The sequence below is a fragment of the Panthera pardus genome, unplaced genomic scaffold (assembly GCF_024362965.1).
Source record: "Panthera pardus isolate Hobbes unplaced genomic scaffold, ASM2436296v1 HiC_scaffold_7, whole genome shotgun sequence".
In the NCBI taxonomy this organism is placed as follows: domain Eukaryota; kingdom Metazoa; phylum Chordata; class Mammalia; order Carnivora; family Felidae; genus Panthera; species Panthera pardus.
Window position 1 is genome coordinate 52,815,204 of NW_026527002.1, and position 20,989 is coordinate 52,836,192.

Genomic DNA, 20,989 nt, shown 5'->3' on the forward strand with positions numbered 1-20,989 from the left:
TGCTTGGGATTCTCTCTCTCTCTCTCTCTCTCTCTCTCTCTGCCGCTCCCCCACTTGCGTTTTCTCTCTCTCTCTAAAAACTAAATAAATAAACATTAAAAAAATTAAAAAAGAAAGAATAACTCAGTGAAGTTTTAAATTGCACTTCTATTTTTATGAATGTAGTTGGAAACTTTTATGTTTAACAGCCATTTGCATTTCCTTTTCCTAAGAATTCTGTTTGTATTTCTAGCCTATTTTTCTACAGTGTTATCTTTTTTCTTTAGTTTTAGAAGCTTTCATATAGAGAGAAGAACCATTTGTGTATAACATATACTTTTTCCAAGCCAGTCATTTGGTTTTTTTATTTAGCTGGGTTTATATTTACATTTTTATTTTTTATCTAATCAAATTCATCATTTTTATTGCTTCTGGAGTCATAGGCTCCTCACTTTCAGGTTATAGAATAATCCAATTGCGTTTCCTTTTAATACCCATATAATCACCAAAGTAACCCAGTTTGGTGGGTTGTAATGAGGAATTTTTTAAAAAGAATCAAATTGCACATAATAAAGTATTTAAAGTGCTTGGAAGTTGTCACTCCTAACTTCACAAGAAAAAAGCTGAAACTGAGGTCATGAATTTTTAGAGACATCAGAGGACTGAGGTCAATGGACAAATTGCTGCCCCCCAAAATAGAGACTCATAGGAAGCTACAGAGATTTGCAGTTTACCAGGAATAGAAGCCCAGGAGTAGTCAGCAACAGAAGTGGTTTCTATAGGAACACTTTGAAATGTAACTGATGAATTACTAAGTGTCTCAATGCAGACTAGCTTAAGAGTTAAAACCTCCAAGGGAGCCCAGGTGTTTTTTTTTTTTTTAATTTTTATTTAATTTATTTTTTTAATTTACATCCAAGTTAGTTAGCATATAGTGCAACAATGATTTCAGGAGTAGATTCCTTAATGCCACTTACCCATTTAGCCCATCCTCCCTCCCACAACCTCTCCAGTAACCTTCTGTTTGTTCTCTATATTTAAGAGTCTCATGTTTTTGTCCCTCTCCCTGTTTTTATATTATTATTTGCTTCCCTTCTCTTATGTTCTTCTGTTTTATATCTTAAAGTCCTCATATGAGTGAAGTCATGATATTTGTCTTTCTCTGACTAATTTCGCTTAGCATAATATCCTCTAGTTCCATCCACGTAGTTGCAAATGGCAAGATTTCATTCTTTTTGATTGCAGAGTAATACGACATTGTATACATATACCACATCTTCTTTATCCATTCATCCATCAATGGACATTTGGGCTCTTTCCATACTTTGGCTATTGTTGATAGTGCTGCTATAAACATTGGGGTGCATGTGCCCCTTCAAAACAGCATACCTGTATCCCTTGGATAAATGCCTAGTAGTGCAACTGCTGGGTTGTAAGGTAGTTCTATTTTTAATTTTTTGAGGAACCTCCATACTGTTTTCCAGAGTGGTTGCACCAGTTTGCATTCTCACCAATAGTGCAAAAGAGATCCTCTTTCTCTGCATCCTTGCCAACATCTGTTGTTGCCTGCGTTGTTAATGTTAGCGATTCTGACAGGTGTAAGGTGGTATCTCAGTGTGGTTTTGATTTGTCTGTCCCTGATGATGAGTGATGTTGAGCATTTTTTCATGTGTCGGTTGGCCATCTGGATGTCTTCTTTGGAGAAGTGTCTATTCGTGTCTTTTGCCCATTTCTCCAGTGGATTATTTGTTTTTGGGGTGTTAAGTTTGACAAGTTCTTTATAGATTTTGGATACTAACCCTTTAACTGATATGTCATTTGCAAATATCTTCTCCGTTTCTGTCAGTTGTCTTTTAGTTTTGCTGATTGTTTCCTTCACTGTGCAGAAGGTTTTTATTTTGAGGAGGTCACAATAGTTCATTTTTGCTTTTGTTTCCCTTGTCTCCGGAGATGTGTTGAGTAAGAAGTTGTTGTGGCCAAGATCAAAGAGGTTTTTGCTTGCTTTTTCCTTAAGGATTTTGATGGCTTCCTGCCTTACATTTAGGTCCTTTATCCATTTTGAGTTTATTTTTGTGTATGGTGTAAGAAAGTGGTCCAGGTTCATTTTTCTGCATGTCGCTGCCCAGTTTTCCCAGCACTACTTGCTGAAAAGACTGCCGTTATTCCATTGGATATTCTTTCCTGCTTTGTGAAAGATTAGTTGGCCATATGTTTGTGGGTCCATTTCTGGGTTCTCTATTCTGTTCCATCGATCTGAGTATCTGTTCTTATGATAGTACTATACTGTCTTGATGATTACAGCTTTGTAATACAGCTTGAAGTCTGGGATTGTGATATCTCCTGCTTTTTCAAGATTGCTTTGGCTATTTGGGGTCTTTTCTGGTTCCATACAAATTTTAGGATTGTTTGTTCTAGCTCTCTGAAGAATGCTGGTGTTATTTTGATAGGTATTGTATCAAAAATGTAGATTGCTTTGGGTAATATTGACATTTTAACAATATTTTCCTTCCAATCCAGGAACATGGAATATTTTTCCATTTTTTTTATGTCTTCTTCAATTTCTTTCATAAGCTTTCTATAGTTTGCAGTGTATAGATTTTCACCTCTTTGGTTAGATTTATTCCTAGGTATTTTATGGTTTTGGTGCAATTGTAAATGGGATCGATTCCTTGATTTCTCTTTCTGTTGCTTCATTATTGGTGTATAGGAATGCAACCGATTTCTGTGCATTGATTTTATATCCTGCAACTTTGCTGAATTCATGTATCAGTTCTAGCAGTTTTTTGGTGGAATCTTTTGGGTTTTCCATATAGAGTGTCATGTCATCTGCAAAGAGTGAAAGTTTGATGACCTCTTGGCCGATTTGGATGCCTTTTATTTCTTTGTGTTGTCTGACTGCTGAGGCTAAGACTTCCAATACTATGTTGAATAACAGTGGCAAGAGTGGACATCCCTGTCTTGTTCCTGACCTTCTGGGGAAAGTTCTCAGTTTTCCCTCATTGAGGATGATATTAGCATTGGGTCTTTCATATATGGCTTTTATGATATCGAGGTATGATCCTTCTATCTCTAGGGGTATTTAATGTATTGTTGGATCCAGTTGGCTAAAATCTTGTTGAGGATTTTTGCATCCATGTTCATCAGGGAAATTGGTCTATAGTTCTCCTTTTTAGTGTGGTCTCTGGTTTTGGAATCAAGGTAATGCTGGCTTCATAGAAAGATTTTGGAAGTTTTCTTTCCATTTCTATTTTTGGAACAGAATCAAGAGAATAGGTGTTAACTCTTCCTTAAATGTTTGGTAGAATTCCCCTGGAAAGCCATCTGGCCCTGGACTCTTGTTTTTTGGCAGATTTTTGATTACGAATTCAATTTCCTTACTGGTTTTGGGTCTGTTCAAATTTTCTATTTCTTCCTGTTTCAGTTTTGGTAGTTTATATGTTTCTAGGAATTTGTCGATTTCTTCCAGATTGCCCATTTTATTGGCACAAAATTGTTCATACTATTGTCTTATTATTGTTTGTATTTCTGGTGTGTTGGTTGATCTCTCCTTTTTCATTCTTGATTTTATTTATTTGGGTCCTTTCCTTTTCTTTTGATCAAACTGGCTAAGGGTTTATCAATTTTGTTAATTATTTGAAAGAACAAGCTTCTGGTTTCACTGATCTGTTCTACTGTTTTTTTTTTGGGGGGGGGTGTTTTTGTTTTTGTTTTTGTCTTTTTTGGTTTCAATAGCATTGATTTCTGCTCTAATCTTTATTATTTCCCATCTTCTGGGGGAAGGTTTGGGGTTTTATTTGCTGTTCTTTTCCAAGCTCTTTAAGGTGTAAAGTTAGGTTGTGTATCTGAGATCATTCTTCCTTCTTTAGGAAGGCCTGGATTGCTATATACTTTCCTCTTATGACTGCCTTTGCTACATCCCAGAGGTTTTGGGTTGTGGTGTTATCATTTTCATTGGTTTCCATGTACTTTTTAATTTCTTCTTTAACTTCTTAGTCAGCCCATTCATTCTTATGTACAATGTTCTTTAGTCTTCAAGTATTTGTTACCTTTCCAAATTTTTTCCTGTGGTTGATTTCGAGTTTCATGGTGGTGTTGTCTGAAAATATGCACGGTACGATCTCAATCTTTTTGTACTTGTTGAAGGCTGATTTTTGCCTCAGTATGTGATCTATTCTGGAGAACATTCCATGTGCACTGGAGAAGAATGTATATTCCACTGCTTTAGCATGAAATGTTCTGAATATATCTGTTATATCCTTCTGGTCCAGCGTGTCATTCAAAGTCTTGTTTCCTTATTGATTTTCTGTTTATATGATCTGTCCATTGTTGTAAATGAGGTGTTGAAGTCACTTACTATTATGGTATTATTAGCAATGACTTTGTTTATGTTTGTGATTAATTGATTCATATATTTGGGTACTATCACATTTGGAGCATAAATGTTTATAATTGTTAGGTCTTCTTGGTGGATAGACCCCTTAATTATGATATAATGCCCTTTTCATCTCTTATTACAGTCTTTATTTTAAAGTCTAGATTATCTAAGTATGGCTACTCCAGCTTTCTTTTGTCGACCATTAGCATGATGGTCAACATCCCCTTACTTTCAATCTGAAGGTGTTTTTAGGTCTAAAGTGGGTTTCTTGTCAACAGCATATAGATGGATCTTATTTTCTTATCCATTTTGTTACCCTGTCTTTTGATTGGAGCATTTAGTCCATTGACGTTTAGAGTGAGTACTGAAAGATATGAGTTTATTGCCATTATGTTTCTTGTAGAGTTGGAGTTTCCGGTGGTGTTCTCTGGTCCTTTCTAATATTTGTTGCTTTTGGTCTTTTTTTTTTTTTTTTTCTCATCTTTTCTCCCCTCAGAGAGTCCCCAGCGGGGCCCAGTTTTAATGGGCCTCTCGCACTTGTATTTTTACCTCCAGGGCTCCTATCATGTTCTCACTGTGAAGATGGGAGACAAATCTGCTAGTGCTTCTGGCAGGGGATGGGTTAAAGTAACCATCTTAAAATATGTTTTTAGGAAGGTCTACCCTCAAGGGAAACTATTTTACCAGAGTGTAATCAACTGGGGTTTTAGGAAAGCCTAACTGGCCTGAGGGAAGGGAAATACCCAGCTTAGGGTCATTTAAAGACTGAGACCTACTCACAGGCCTACAGAATACTTTCCCTCACCCTACACCTTGAACCACGTCAGTAGGGCTCCTGTATAATATCAGGGGATTGAAGCTAAAAGAACTATAAGCCTCAGATGCTATTTACAGAGTCTCTATGAAAATCAAAGACTAAGGGGGAGACAAAAGCAATGACAATAAGTAAAATTATAGCTTCTGACACCACAGTTACAGTAAACAGTAAACACAATTTACTCTTAGCCAGATAAACACAATTTATGGATTGTTTTGTAACAATTTGTATACTTAACATATCAATAGACATAGTTACCAATGTGTGTATAGATTACAGTCTAAGATGTATTTCTTAGTGCAGACTATAATCAAAAAAGTTGAAATCAACTGGCATAGGGAATCTCTTGACTATGCTCTCTACAAAACCAAATACTAGCAGGTATGCCCTCATTACCTATTCAAGTACAACAAAGACTTTCTCCAGTTCCATGTGGGAACAGCTCACGGAAGACATGAATGATGTATATTCATGAATGCTGTTTTGTTATTTTCATTAATACAGTGGGGATCTCACAGATGGGTACTTCTCAACCAGAACTTACTTATACTTTTCAAGTCAGCATAAGTCTTTATGTCTTAGCAATTCTTCTGTCTTGGTTGTAATACCCAACGAGCTGGCAAAAGATGCCAAACAAGCTAGAGGCCCTTGTGATACTGACAGACCTGCCTACGTTCATCTTACTTGTGCCGTCATAGTCTTCATTTGCAACATTAATGTCTGTGAAGCATGTAGAGGATTTCAAGTAAAAATATGGCTTGTAATTTGTATTTCCTATAGTACAGAGCCTCTTAGTAATGCAGTCTCCTTAAGATACTGCTGTACTCCCTTGACTGCTTCCCACACGTGCACCTTTGTTGTTGCTCTGAGAACTCACTTAAACGAATCTCGCCCACTGGTAAGATCAAACACTTTTTTTTTTAATTTTTATTTTTTTAATTTTTTTTTTTTTTTAGCATTTATTTATTTTTGAGACAGAGAGAGACAGAGCATGAACGGGGGAGGGTCAGAGAGAGGGAGACACAGAATCTGAAACAGGCTCCAGGCTCTGAGCTGTAAGCACAGAGCCCGACATGGGGCTTGAACTCACGGACGGCGAGATCATGACCTGAGCCAAAGTCGGCCGCTCAACCGACTGAGCCACCCAGGCGCCCCAAGATCAAACACTTTTTAAGTCTAACTCCCCTATGAAATTGTAAAGAGCCCCTGCAGACCTTTTTTTTTTTTTTTTTAAGAGTTCAGCTTTATACTGAACAGGTTCAGAAGAGGTTTAGTCAGAAAGACCAAAACCCGTGTCACCATCAGATTCCCCGGATTCTTCATTCTTTGCTTCTACCTCCTTCTTCACAGCAGGGACAACAGTGGTAGAGGGGGCAGGACCTGGGACAGCTGGTCCAGCAACAGCTGCTGTGCCGCAGTGGGTCCACCAGGCCTTTCCTTGCAGAGGAGGCTCCCAATGTTGACATTCACCAGGGCCTTAGCAAACACGGCCCTCCAGAAAGATTACACATTTATACCAGCTGATTTCATGAGAGCATTGATCTTTTCCTCCGTGCCAGTCACCTCATCATGCTGCAGACAAGGGCCAAGGGCCGAGTACATGCAGGTGAGTTCCAGACAGAGGCTTTGTGTGGGCAAGTGCTGAGCCTGTGCACTGTGAACAGATGAAGTGAGGGCCTCTACCCAACAAGGACTAAGCTTCCTTATTTAACCCAGCCTCTATGTGTCCAAAGAATTGATTTCCTGAATCAATGTTTTTAGTACAAAAATCATGTTACCATGAGTTTATGACTTATTTCACACGTATGAAGATTTTTAAAAATTTTTTTAAATGTTTATTTTCTTGACACAGAGAGAGACAGTGTGAATGGGGGAGGGGCAAAAAGAGAGGGAGACACCGAATCCAAAGCAGGCTCCAGGCTCTGAGCTCTCAGCACAGAGCCTGACCTGAGGCTTGAACTCATAAACCATGGGATCGTGACCTGAGCTGAATTTGGACACTTAACCAACTAAACCACTCAGGTGCCCCTTGATTTCCCCTTCATTTCTGAAGGATATTTTCAAGGGTATGGGATTCTCGGTCAATAGTTCTTTTTTCTCAAAACTCCTGGTCTCCATGAAACATATATTCTCATTCCAGAGGTCAGACTGAAAGAGTAAGCCTGTACCTGGGACATGCTACTCTCATTTTGGAAGGAAAAAATCAGGAGACTGGGTACCAAGCCATACAAAATATGCAAGCACATTTAAAACTTCTACTGAGATATCTTTTAGCCAAAGAAAGTAATATGATCTAGGCTAAAGTCAGTGGGCAGGAAAGTAGACTGTGTTCACAAAGCATGGCAAGGGTATGGAGGAATGAATATCTGTGAAATAATGCAATCTGATACAGCCTGCCATTGTTCACAAATGTTCACCCCCTTCCTCGAAACAAAGATAGTCACCCCATTCTAACAATACTCTAAGGTCTTATCCAATCAAAACATCCAGTTTGAAACCCGAGCTCTTAAAATGTATATCATGCTCAAATATAGCTTCTCTTGAGCCAAAGTCCTATAAACTAAAAACTTTGTTATTTGCACCCCACACATGCATCATAAAATGTGGAACCCATATAAATACTTTTATTTATGAGGGGAAAAGGGTAGAACCAGCAATCACTGATTCATAGCAATTCTGAAATCCCAGTGAGGAACTATCATAAGGTCTACTAAGCTGAGTTAGTGTAGAAAACTTAATCAATTTTGTTTCCTGGAGGTAGGTTCATAGTCTATTGTCCTTCGTGACTCTTGACTTCATGTTCTAGGAGGTCCTTCCTTTTCCAGTATCCTCTTCAGGAAAAATTGCCCCCTTGACTAGTGAACAGCTTCCTCAACCTGTCAATAGAAAGTTGAGGGCTTGAGAATAGTTCTATTGTTCAAACAATCACAACTCCTTTTAATTCAGGCTGGTGGCAGTTTGGGCACTACAACTCTTTAAAAAATATTGTTTGTTTCTTTTTTTTTTTTTACTTTTTCTTTCTTTATATTTTTGAGAGAGAGAGAGAGAGCTAGCAGAAGAGGGGCAAAGGGAGAGGGAGAATGTCAGCAGGCTCTATGGCCAGCACAGAGCCCCATGTGAGCTTGATTTCATGACTGTGAGATCACCTGAGCTGAAATCAAGAGCTTAATTTGACTGAGCCGCCCAGGCACCCCTGTTGGTTTCTTTTATATCTTTGTTTACTATTAATGCCTCTTGCCAATAGCAAGATCCAAAATTAGAAAATATTCCTTTAGGCTTAATTACAGATAATTTGAACTCTTTAGACTCCATTGGGCCAAATCTATGGTCTCTTTATCCTGAGCCATTTTGTATAAGTGAAATGACTTAATGGGGATCACTTTAAAAGAATCAGAGGTCTTAACAAATAGCACGGTGACAACAGTCTTGATTTGTTCTTTGCACTCAAGTTTGACTAGGAGTAGTAGTAGTAGTAGTTTTAATTGGGTGTACTTTTACTTAATAGAATAAAAATAGTGGCTCTTCATATTATGAAGGATGACAAAAAAATTGTATAGGCACGTTGTAATATTAATTTTGCATGACTGCTCATATCTTCTAATCTTTATAATGTACTTCTAAAAGAGAATAGATAATACAAATTGCTTTTCTTCCATTTATCCACTTTAAAGTTTCTTTGAAACCATCCTTAAAATTGCCTACATATTACTATTGTATTTTCATATCAAAAATTTGCTCAAGTTGCTAAATTTCTAATATGCTTTCAATTCACTAAAAATAATTCAAATTATTCCATGTAAGAACATGCACGCACAACTAAAAAACAACTTTTCAGGTCCTTGACTTGGTCTTTGCACTGAGGTTTTGTCTTAATTTGCAAATAGTTTACTGGCTGGAGAAGAGAAACAGTTGCACCTTTCAACTCTGTCTCTGGATTTCTGGGTGCTCCTTTTCTCTTCCATTCTTACTTGCAAAAAGGTCAATTATTTTCTCAGCTCATCTCTTGCTTATAATGACTGGTAAGCAATTTTGCGCCAACAAAATTTTGTCTTGAAAAGTCTTTGCCAAAGTCACAAATTTATAGGTATATTTTCTACCTTTCAAGTTATCTAAGGTGATGGTTTTACCAAAATTTTCACCTGTGCATAGTATAGGTTATTTTTCCAGCCTCCTTTAACATTAGGGCTCCCATAGCAGGCATGGTACAAATACTACATATTTTATTTTATTGTTGTTACCATAGTGCCCTTGCTTCTAGGTATCAATTTCTTTGCTAATCAACTTTTATTGTAGTGACAAGCAATCTCTAAATCTCAGCAATTTATAACTGTCATTTGTCACACACATTACTGGGATCTACTGGACTCTTTTGGGCTCAGCTTGTTTTATGCATCTTCTCTCTTTGTTGTTTTATTGTTGTTGTTGTTTAATGATGAAACAATTTATATTCAAATGTAGCCAACTGGACTCAGTTTAGATGATCCCAATTTTGTTGGCAACATCCAAAGCATCACAGTCAGGAACCAGTCAAACATATGCTTTCTTTTCTACATCTGACCTGATCAGAGTGTTGACCTTGGCCACATCAATGTCATAGATCTTCACAGCCTATTTGATCTGGTGTTTGTTGGCCTTGACATCCAAAATGAACACAGGAGTGTTGCTGTCTTCCATTTTTTCCATGGCTGACTCAGTAGTCAGGGGAAACTTGATGATGGCGTAGTGGTCAAACTTGTTTCTCCTGGGGGCACTCTTTTGAGGATATTTGGGTCGCCTTCGGAGATGCAGTGTCTTGGGCTGTCAGAATGTAGATGATGTGCAGATTATCTTTTTTTTTTTTTTTTTTTATGACTGTGGATGCCTCTCAGCACTGCTTTCTTGGCCTTCAAAGCCTTTGCTTTGGCTTTGGCTTTGGGAGGGGCAGGGGCTTCCTTCTTTACCTTCTGCACCATCTTCATGAAAGGCACATCTTCTCTCTTTGAATAAACTCTGAGCTATTAAAAAGAAAGCCACAGATCCAAAATGGTATCATTTAGGCTGAGTCTCCAAACGGGGGTTTAATCCTTAATCTAATTGCAGTTTCAATCTCCCCCGGAGATGTAGTTTTAACCTGTCAGTTTGGAATTTTCTGATCAGCCCCAATGAAGTAAATGGCCACGTGGTTCCTCTCCATCCTCCAAAGGAAAATGAGATAATCTGCACAATAAGACCTTCTGCTCCTGACCTTGCCTGAAACACTCCTTTTCTTTTGCTAATAATTTCATTGCCTTATTCTCCTTCCTATAAACACCTTCCATTTTGTACAACTCCCCTCTACATTCTACATGGGATGCTGTCTAATTCATGAATTCCTTAACAAAGCCAATGAGATCTTCATATTTACCTGGTTGAATTTTGGAGTAGCCACTATTTGAAAGATGGTTTTCTGACTGTGGAAGGCAGAAAGAAGAGGAGGAGTGTCAAACCATGCTAGTGCTTCTAAAGCTTCTGCCAAGATATGCTGTATGTCATATATGCTCACATCCCATTTGTTAAAGCAAACCACACAGCCATCAAAGTTAACCAAAGTTAATTGGTGAAGGGAGCAAATGCTTACCATAGCACAGAAAGAAATGCATAACTATGATAAAAAAAAAATGAAATGTGCTACAACAAATATTTACTGAAAAGCAGCAGTATTCCTTCCAGCTGCCAAAGGCATTCTTATAAACAAAACAGTGTCTCTGATTTCAGAAAACTCAGTCTATTGGGGAATTCCACTAAGTAAAGAAGCAGTTGAAATGTAACGTGAGGAGGGTACACATCTGCATGCCATTTAACTCAGAATTGAGATATTAGGGAAGGCGTAACTGAACTGGTACCTGGATGGTGAACAGGGAGGGGTTAGACTCATGAAAAGAGTTGAGGAACAGTGGACTGGGTTCCCAGCAGCTCAGTATAAGCAACGTCTGAGGGCAAGATGGAGCCTGGGAAGCCAAAAATAATTCCATATGGTGTCAGGGAAGAGGCCAACGCTGTCAGATGCACAAAATAATATTTGAATATTTTGTATTCAAAAGAGAAGTATAAGCTTTAAAACTGTGGAGTCACTAGTCCCATAAACAATTGCACCATGGTATACTACTATACACTGAAACTGAAAGGCAGAAATAAACAAACCCATGCCTTTCATAGGTGGAATAGACCAGATAGCGTGGGCATTGACACTTATACAAAGTCAGAGTAAAGGCAGAAGTGGTTGTATTAAACTGCCTTGTGGCCTGGCACTTTTCTCCAGCAGGCTTTATGGGAGAAATCCTCAGTGGTGATATTGAGTGAATGCTGTTAATATGGTAATTACTTTGCTACTGGCAAGAGAAAGATTGCCTTGAGGTTTGTAGTTATATATCTGATTAGAAAATATAGTTGTTTCTGTCAATTAACTACATTAGCCAGATTTTGGGGGGAAAACCCAAATCAAAATGCAATTTAACTCTATCACTCTTCAAGAGTGTGGGTTTGAATTTGGTCTAACCATTGTGAAGGAATCTGGAGAACATCCCTATTTTGTCTCTTAGCACAGTGGGCTGCCTGTGGAAGAGTCAAACACACTTACAACATGGATAGGCCCCATCATCCTTCTGAAATGGACAGCTGGGGAATGTTAACATGTTGATAACAAGCAAAAACAAACAAACAAACAAACAAACAACCTAAACAAAAAACACCTCTGGCTCAGTTTGTACTCAATATGCATGTATTTTAAAAGGGGAATTTTTATTTATTTATTTTTTTAATTTATATCCAAGTTAGTTAGCATATAGTGCAACAATGATTTCAGGAGTAGATTCCTCAATGCCCCTTACTCATTTATCCCATCCCCCCTCCCACAACCCCTCCAGTAATCCTCTGTTTGCTCACCATATTTAAGAGTCTCTTATGTTTTGTCCCCTCCCTGTTTTTATATTATTTTTCTTCCCTTCACTTATGTTCATCTGTTTTGTATCTTAAGGTCCTCATATGAGTGAAGTCATATGATATTTGTCTTTCTCTGACACTGATTTTGCTTAGCATAATATCCTCTAGTTCCATCCATGTAGTTGCAAATGGCAAGATTTCATTCTTTTTGATTGCCAAGTAATACTCCATTGTATATGTATACCAACCACATCTTCTTTTTCCAGTCATTCATTGATGGACCTTTGGACTCTTCCCATACTTTGGCTATTGTTGATAGTGCTGCTATAAACATGGGGGTGCATGTATCCCTTCAAAACAGCATACCTGTATCTAAAAGGGGAATTTTTTAAGTGTAAACCATAAAGTGCTTTCAAAATAGGATCTGGTAATGCCTCCAGTTTTGTTCTTCTTTTTCAAGATTGCTTTGACTATTTGGGGTCTCTTTGTGTTCCCTGCAAATTTTATGACTGTTTGTTCTAGTTCTGTGAAAAACACTATTGGTATTTTGGTAGGAATTGCATTAAATGTATAGATTGCTTTGGGTAGTATGGACATTTTAACAATATTGGTTCTTTCGATCATGAACATTGAATATCTTTCCTTTTTTTGTGTGTCATCTTCAAATTCTTTCACCAGTGTTTCGTGACTTTCAGAGAACAGGTCTTTCACCTCCTTGGTTAAATTTATTCCTAGGTATTTTATTCTTTTTGGTGTAAATGGGAATGTTTTCTTAATTTTTCCTTCTGCTATTTCATTATTAGTGTATAGAAATGCAACAGATTTCTGTGTTTTGATTTTGTATACTGTAAATCTGCTAAATTCACTTAATAGTTCTGATATTTTGTTGGAGCCTGTAGAGTTTTTATATATAGTATCACGTCATCTGCAAAGAGTGAAAGTTTTACTTTTTCCTTAACAGTTTGGATGCCTTTTATTTCTTTTTCTTTTCCAACTGCTGTGCTTAAAACTTCCAGTACTATGTTGAATATAAGTGATAACAGTGGACATCCTTTTCTTGTTCCTGATCTTAGAGGAAAAGCTCTCAGTTTTTCACCATTGGTTTGATGTTAGCCGTGGGTTTTCATTTATGGCCCTTATTATGTTGAAGTATGTTCTCTATAAACCTACTTTGTTGAAAGTGTTTATTATGAATGGATATTGTAGTTTGTCAGATGCTTTTTCTGTGTCTATTGCAACGATCATATGGTATTTATCCTTTCTCTTGTTAGTATGATGTATCATATTATTTTGTGAATATTGAACCACTCTTTCATCCCTGGAATAAATCCCACTTGATCATGGTGAAATATTTTTTAATGCATTGTTGGATTCCGTTTGCTAATATTTTGTTGAGGATTTTTGCATCTATGTTTGTTAGAGATATACTACAAAGCTGTAGTAATCAAAACATTATAGTACTGGCACAGAAATAGACACATATTGTCTATGGAACAGAATAGAGAGCCCAGAAATAAACCCACACTTTTATGCTAAATTAATCTTTGACAAAGGAGGCAGATATACGCAGTCTCTTCTACAAATGGTGTAGGGAAAACTGGACAGCTACATGTAAAAGAATGAAACTAAACCACTTTCTTACACCATCCACAAAAATAAACTCAAAATGCATTAAAGACATTAATGTGAGACTTGAAACCATAAAATTCCTGGAAGAAAACATAGACAGCAATCATTTTGACATGAACTATAGAAACATTTTTATAGCTATGTCTCCTTTGCCAAAGGAAACAAAAGCAAAATTAAACTATTAGGATTACACCAAAATAAAAAGCTTTTGCACAACAAAGGAAACTATTAATAAGACAAGTAGACAACCTACTGAATGGGAGAGAAGATATTTACAAATGACATATTTAGTAAAGGGTTAGTAGCCAAAATATATAAACAACATATACAACTCTATACCAAAAAGGCAAACAATCCAATTAAAAAATACTCAGAGGATCTGAACAGATATTTTCCCAAAGAAGACATACAGACCACCAAAAGACACAGGAAAAGATGCTCAACATCATCAGGGAAATGCAAATAAAAACCACAATGAGATATCACCTCACACCTGTTAGAATGACTAAAATCAAAAAGAAAAGAAATAACAAGTGTTGGCAAGGATGTGGGAAAAAAAGGAATTTCGTGGGAATGCAAACTGATGTAGCCACTGTGGAAAACAGTATGGAGGTTCCTCAAAAAATTAAAAATGGAACTACAATATGACCCAATAATTCCACTCCTGGGAATTTACCCAAAGAATACACAAAACACTAATTCAAAAATATATACACACCCCTATGTTTTTTGCAGCATTGCAAAAACTGGATTGCCAAAATATGGAAGCAATCTAAGTGTTCATTGATAAATGAATGGATAAAAAGGATGTGGTATATATACATGCAATGGAATATTATTAAGCCATAAAAGAATGAAATATTGTCATTTGAAACCACATAGATCTAGAGGATATAATGCTAAGAGACAGGCGAATACCATATAATCTCATTCATAAGTGGAATTTAAGAAAAAATAAAACAAAGGAACAAAGAAAAAAAGAGAAAAACAAACAAAACAAAACAAACAAACAAACAAAAACCAAACTCAAATATAGAGAACAAACTGGTGGGTGAGTGAATGGGTGAAATACGTGAAGGGAATTGAGAGGACACTTACAGGGGTGAGTACTGAGCAATGTATAGAATTGAATCAGCATATTGGATACTGATACCTGAAACAAATATGACACTGTACTTAATTATACTTGAATTAAAAAAAATAGGATATGGCTTTGCAAAGTGACCTAGAACTTTTAAACATTCACCTTTGTTTAAGACACTCTCATTTCCCTTAAGCACCCATGTTATCTACCTCTGTAAGGACTAGTCATAAGAAAAAAGTTACAGTTAGTTAAAACAAAAATCCAGAAAGAATCGTTGGAAGAGATCAGATATTGATGTAATATTAATTCACTGTATGTGATCTTTTTATCATAAAGAACACTGGACACATGATCATACACTTGCACCTCAACTCTACCACCGTTCATCATGTTGCTATCTTAGGCAAAAGTACTGAAAACACAAAGTATGCCTTTTTTTCCTACATTCATCCAGGATTTCATTGCTTTTGCTACAAAAGTACCTCTTTTTCTCCATCCTAGTATTAATAGCTACCATTTATTCATTGCTTAACCAGGCTCTGGATGTGCCAGTCAATATGTGTACGTTATATAACAATAGCAGATCAACACATTTCTCTCATGTATCGGGGAGACAACTGAGACACCTTGAACATTAAATAATTTTCTCAAGCTCATAAAGCTAGTAAAGTGGTAGAGACAAGATTCAAACCAGATATTTCTGACTGTAAGAAAATTCAGAGTGCTGACCATTTCACAACACTGCCACCTGCACTGGATTTGTCTCTTGTACACTGTAAGACCTGACTAGACAGAAACAAAGTGTTTAAACTATACTAAGGCATAAATGACTATAACCCCTCCCCTCAACCCCAACACCTTTATCTTTTCATTTTGGAAAATGAACTTGTTGGGGCGCCTGGGTGGCTCAGTCATTTAAGCATCTGACTTCAGCTCAGGACATGATCTCACAGTTCATGAGTTCAAATCCCACATTGGGCTCTGTGCTGACAGTTCAGAGTCTGGAGCCTGCTTCAGATTCTCTGTCTCCCTTTCTCTCTGCCCCTCTCCCACTCTTTCTCTGTCTCAAAAAAAATGTTTAAAATTTTTTTTTAAAAAGAAAAATGAACTTGCTTATTCAAATGAATCTCTAATTAGATTGATTTCGTGCAAGGTGACAAAAGGGAATGAACTATTTTAGACATAATGAGGAAGTATTTGGAAAAGGAACAAGGAGCAGGAGTCATTCAGCTGCTGACTGAGTCATTCCATAGAGTTGGTGGTGTAATCTCTGGCTGAAGCTTCCTAATATCACACACCCACACAGGTCAACCTTGAATGTTTAGCAAAATTTAAAGCTTTAATGAGAAAGAAAACATTGAAGAAAATCAGTGAGGTGTATTAATAGCATACATGAATGTTAAAGTCTCTGATACCAATGCAAGCTTTCTACTTAGCTTCATTCCTAATTTATTTACTAAGTAATTGCAATGTATCCTTTAGTTTTTAGCTGCATCTTATGTGAACTATTTTTCTATATACTTACCCACCACCATTTATCTACAGACTTGATCTCTCTTTCCTATTCCCAAAGCCTTTACTATCTTTCTTTATATGATGGCTTTTACACATCACATTTTATTTTTTTTACATGTTAAGCTTTTTCGCTGTAACAATCTCCTAGGGTTACAAATGACTTATAGATTTTTAATGAGAACATTTAACAGTGTTTGGCACTAACTGCTGAATAAGTAGACTCATAATTTCTATATCTGTATTTCATATTTGAAAAATGCCAGCCATAGGATCAATGTAACCTATGTGTGCAAAAGTTACAATTTTTAGCTATACAAAACTGATTCCTCTAATTCATTTCTTTCTCTGTTTTCTTTGCTCACTTGTTCCTTTCTCTTGCACTTGTGCTTTTCCTTCTGCCTTTCTGCTTTTTTGTTCTCTTTCTCTAACTCTACTTGCCTTTCATCACTTTGTTTCTGATTAGCTCCATCCTGCAACAAGCTCCTCTTTGTGTCGGGGGGAAGGTGGCCACTAGTATCAGGTTCAAATTCTCCTAGCTCAGTAACCTTAGCAGGAAGAGAACTTGTTTCTTCTGGCATTAAAAATGTTATCATCCTAAGGATAAAGAAGATGTGGTATATATATATATATATATATATATATATATATATATATATATATATATACACACTCAATGGAGTATTACTTGGCAATCAAAAAGAATGAAATCTTGCCATTTGCAACTATGTGGATGGAACTGGAGGGTATTATGCTAAGCGAAATTAGTCAGAGAAAGACAAAAATCATATGACTTCACTCATATGAGGACTTAAAGAGACAAACCAGATGAACATAAGGGAAGGGAAGAAAAATAATATAAAACAGGGAGGGAGACAAAACATAAGAGACTCTTAAATATGGAGAACAAACAGAGGGTTACTGGAGGGGTGGTGGGAAGGGGGATGGGCTCAATGGGTAAGGGGCATTAAGGAATCTACTCCTGAAATCATTGTTGCACTATATGCTAACTAATTTGGATGTAAATTAAAAAAAAATAAAATTAAAAGATTTCTCCAAAAAAAAAATTGTATCCTGTCTTGGTATACCTTATCTTACATTTTGCTGGTAATATTCTAATATAAGGGTAAGTCAGGAGGATATACCTCAGTTATCTGGAACCTGATCTATTACCTTTTATGGTGTATTGCTTAGGTTTTTGTTGGCGTAATGCTATGTAATAAACAACCCCCAAAAATCTCAGCTCCAGCCTCAGGAGATTCTTTCTGGTCATTCCAAATGGTGCCAGCAGCTCTCAGGCTGCATGCTTCCTCATTAATGTACTGCATGTGTCCTATTTCCTCAACCTTTGATTTCAAGCCGTAGGCTTCATTTTGGGACACCTGGATGGCTCAGTCTGTTAAACCTCCGACTTTGGCTCAGGTCATGATCTCGCGGTTTGTGAGTTCAAGCCCCGTGTAGGGCTCTGTGATGACAGCTCAGAACCTGAAACCTGCTTCGGATTCTGTGTCTCCCTCTCTCTCTGACCCTCCCCTGCTCATTTTCTCTCTCTCTCTCTCTCTCTCTCTCTCAAAAATAAATAAACATTAAAAATATTTAAAGTCATAGGCTTCATTCTAGTTATACTATTTAGGTCATGCTACTGTCTCTCTGAACTGCTCATGCACCAACCTAATGCTAATTAGATTAGGCCTAAGCCACATGTGCCACTCATCGAGCTACTTCTCTAAAGCACATGAGATCCTTAACAGGGTGATGGGTAGTTACCTGAAACACACGCCGGGCACTAGAACCGAAAGAAGGTGATAAAAGGCTGCCAGAATCAGCAAATGTCCAATACAGAATATGATGCTTACATTTTAGATTTCTTATTTAAGATCAACTTTGTGGTTTAGTCTACTCTGACCTTTGGAGGAAGGATTGGGCAATACCCATGATGTGAACTATTGGTAGATGCCATCTCTAAGACTGAACTTAGAAAATTTGCAGAATAAAGAAGCAAAGATGAAGAAGAGGTACTTTGTAAGGGTGATATTTTTCTTCCACCACTTGATCCAGTGATAAAGAGCGGTTACTTAAGTTTAAATTTTTTCTTTCTCTGGAAAGAATATAAGACATTCGAAATTAGAAACATCTGCTGCTACATTAATCATTGTTCCAGTTCTAGAGGGAAAATAGCAAAATTTTGGTCATTACAGTGGAGGAAGAATTACCCAGAAAATATTTTTCTTGATAAAAAAAAATCAAAATACACATGTAATAAATGGAGGGCACGTGTTAAATAACACAGGAGTTCTGGAAAAAAAAATCCAGTACATCTGAAATTTCTGATGCACAATAAATACTTAAGGATGGTTAAGAGGCAGTTTTAGTGATGCTGACAAGATTATTGCTACCTCCAGGTCATACCTATAGAGAGTCTTGGACTCGGTGCTTATTCAAAGGACTGCAATAATAGATCAATGAGTGATGTCCTCTATAGAATTCACTGTGCTTCGAAAGCTCCTACCTTAACCTTTTAAAATATTTGTCTGTGAGGTAATTTTGAACCGTCTTAAAGATTTCGAGTGTTCTTCATAACTTTGCTTCACTGAAGCCATTCCTCTAAGGAGGGCCCACAATTGTCTGCTTGTTTATATTCTGGAGATGAAATTAAATAACATATGAGATGTTACTGAAATAGTCCTTAGTACATGGAAAGTGCTCAGTAAACTGTAGGACCAGTTATCTTTCTAATTACTGATGTTCTTTCGTCTCATATAATTTGTATCATTTTTCTATAAGAGCATATTCTGTGTGCAAGTTGCTGCTCTAAGGATTTGGTGGCAGGGAAGTCCACCAACACCTTAGTCTGATCTCAAAGGATGAATAAAGGAGGCAGCTGGTTTCTAACATCTTTGCTTTGACAGCTCTCAGAGCACTAGAGCCTCCCATGCATTTGGGGCCATTGGTAGCTTCTGGAGAAAGAGTGCTTGAACATCCTCAGAATGCAATGTTTTTTCAGGGAATAGTATCCATGTGTCTCAAAGTGAAAATTAAATCCAAACTTCCTTCATCATCAAACACTTGCTGTTCCTCTTTGAAAACTTGGTGAATCTGGTGCTCATGAAAACATGGGTTAGTGAAGATCAGCGTAAAAGGCTAAGTAACACATGTCTTCTTCCTCCTCTTTGGCTTTTCATTTTCATGGTCCTAATACTTCTCCACCAGAAGAAAAGCAAGGAAAAAAACAAAAACAAAAAGATGTAGAAATGATACTACAATGTAAAGGATCACTCCTCAGTTAGTGGTAGAAGAAATGTTAGTTTGATGCAATACAGCTTGTACTGATAAAGACTGATAAAGACTGATAACTTAGAGGTTTGAAATTACTACATTTTTTATTGTATTATTTATTTAAGAATTTTGTGATGTTTTAATTGCATTATCTACGAAGAGCAGAAGCTGTATCAAAATAATTAGTATTCTTCATTTTGAGGTTTTTATTTTAAAATACCTATAGAGAATGTTTTAAAGATGATGCTCAAAATACAAAATGAAAACTAGAAAAAGTAGTACTGGGCATTTGAATATTTATTTATATTTACAGAGAGGCAAATCAAAGTGAGATTTGATTCTTTAATGTTTCAGACTGGACCAGGGTGAAATAGCAGAGGATGTGGAGATAGTTATGTATCTTGAAGGGAGACCCAACAGGATCTGTAGTTGAATTGGGTCTGGCATGTGAAAGGAAAAAGAGGAGTCAAGGATAACTCAGATGTTTTTACTCTGAGCACCTGGAAGGATGACTGAAGTGAGTAAAGCTGAGAATAGAGCAGGGATGAGGTAGGGATGAGCAGAGAAGAGGAGTTCCTTTGGCGTCGTGATTAAGTTTGAAGTTTGATTCTACTATCTTAAACAGTTTATTTTCCCACAAACTTATTTTGATTAAACCTCTTGGATTCCAGAGTATAATATTCCTCAATCCAAGCCCAAGGCAGAGATTTTGCTCTTCATAATTTGGCTTTTCACAAGTTCCAACAGTGTGACAATTTTTTTGAGATTATTTACTTCGAAAAATAAAAATGTAAGTATAAAGAACATGGAATAACTATCAATTATTGCTATCATTAAGTGTTGAGTATTGTGCTAACTGCTTTATAACTGTTATCTTTTATCCTGTTTTCAGATAAGAGAAATTGAAGATTTATAAGGGCCTGGGGATAACAGTTAACACAGCTAGTGAGACCAGTTTGACTCTAAAGGTGATGATTAAAGGCATTAAAATATATTTTATGTGTTTGTTTTTTCTTTTAGAAAAATGGTAATACTGGTATTTATGCATATATTGAAAACATTTCTAATTTTTCTTTATTACCTTTGATAAGCATACTTTTCAGTTTCATACTAAATGAAAGCAAATATTCAAATTAATCAATCATAAACAATATTGAGCATGATTTATTATGCCTGGTTCCAATTTAAGAATTGATATGGCATCAGGACAATCATATTGAATTGTTATCAGAATGGGTAGTCATAAAAATGAATGTTTACAATATTGTTAAGTAAGCTGAAAAATATGTCAATGATATACACCAGATAGCTTCATTTTTGAAAATCAGGTATTAGGCCAGGAAAATTTTTTTAAAAGTTCAAAGTGTGTATCTTTCTAAAAGATGAGCTTAATGAATGGCAGAGTTTTTGTAAATATGAT

General features: G+C 36.6%; 1 long non-coding RNA gene and 1 pseudogene across 1 annotated transcript in view; both read right to left on the reverse strand.

Annotated features, from left to right (window-relative positions):
- LOC109277930 (uncharacterized) overlaps positions 1-20,989 on the reverse strand; it is a 141,017-nt gene that overhangs the window by 29,503 nt on the left and 90,525 nt on the right. Inside the window, exon 3 of the long non-coding RNA XR_008419926.1 lies at positions 18,313-18,391. This is a non-coding gene — a long non-coding RNA (uncharacterized LOC109277930). The remainder of the gene's footprint in view (positions 1-18,312; positions 18,392-20,989) is intronic.
- Positions 9,353-10,129, reverse strand: LOC109277929 (60S ribosomal protein L23a-like; annotated as a pseudogene).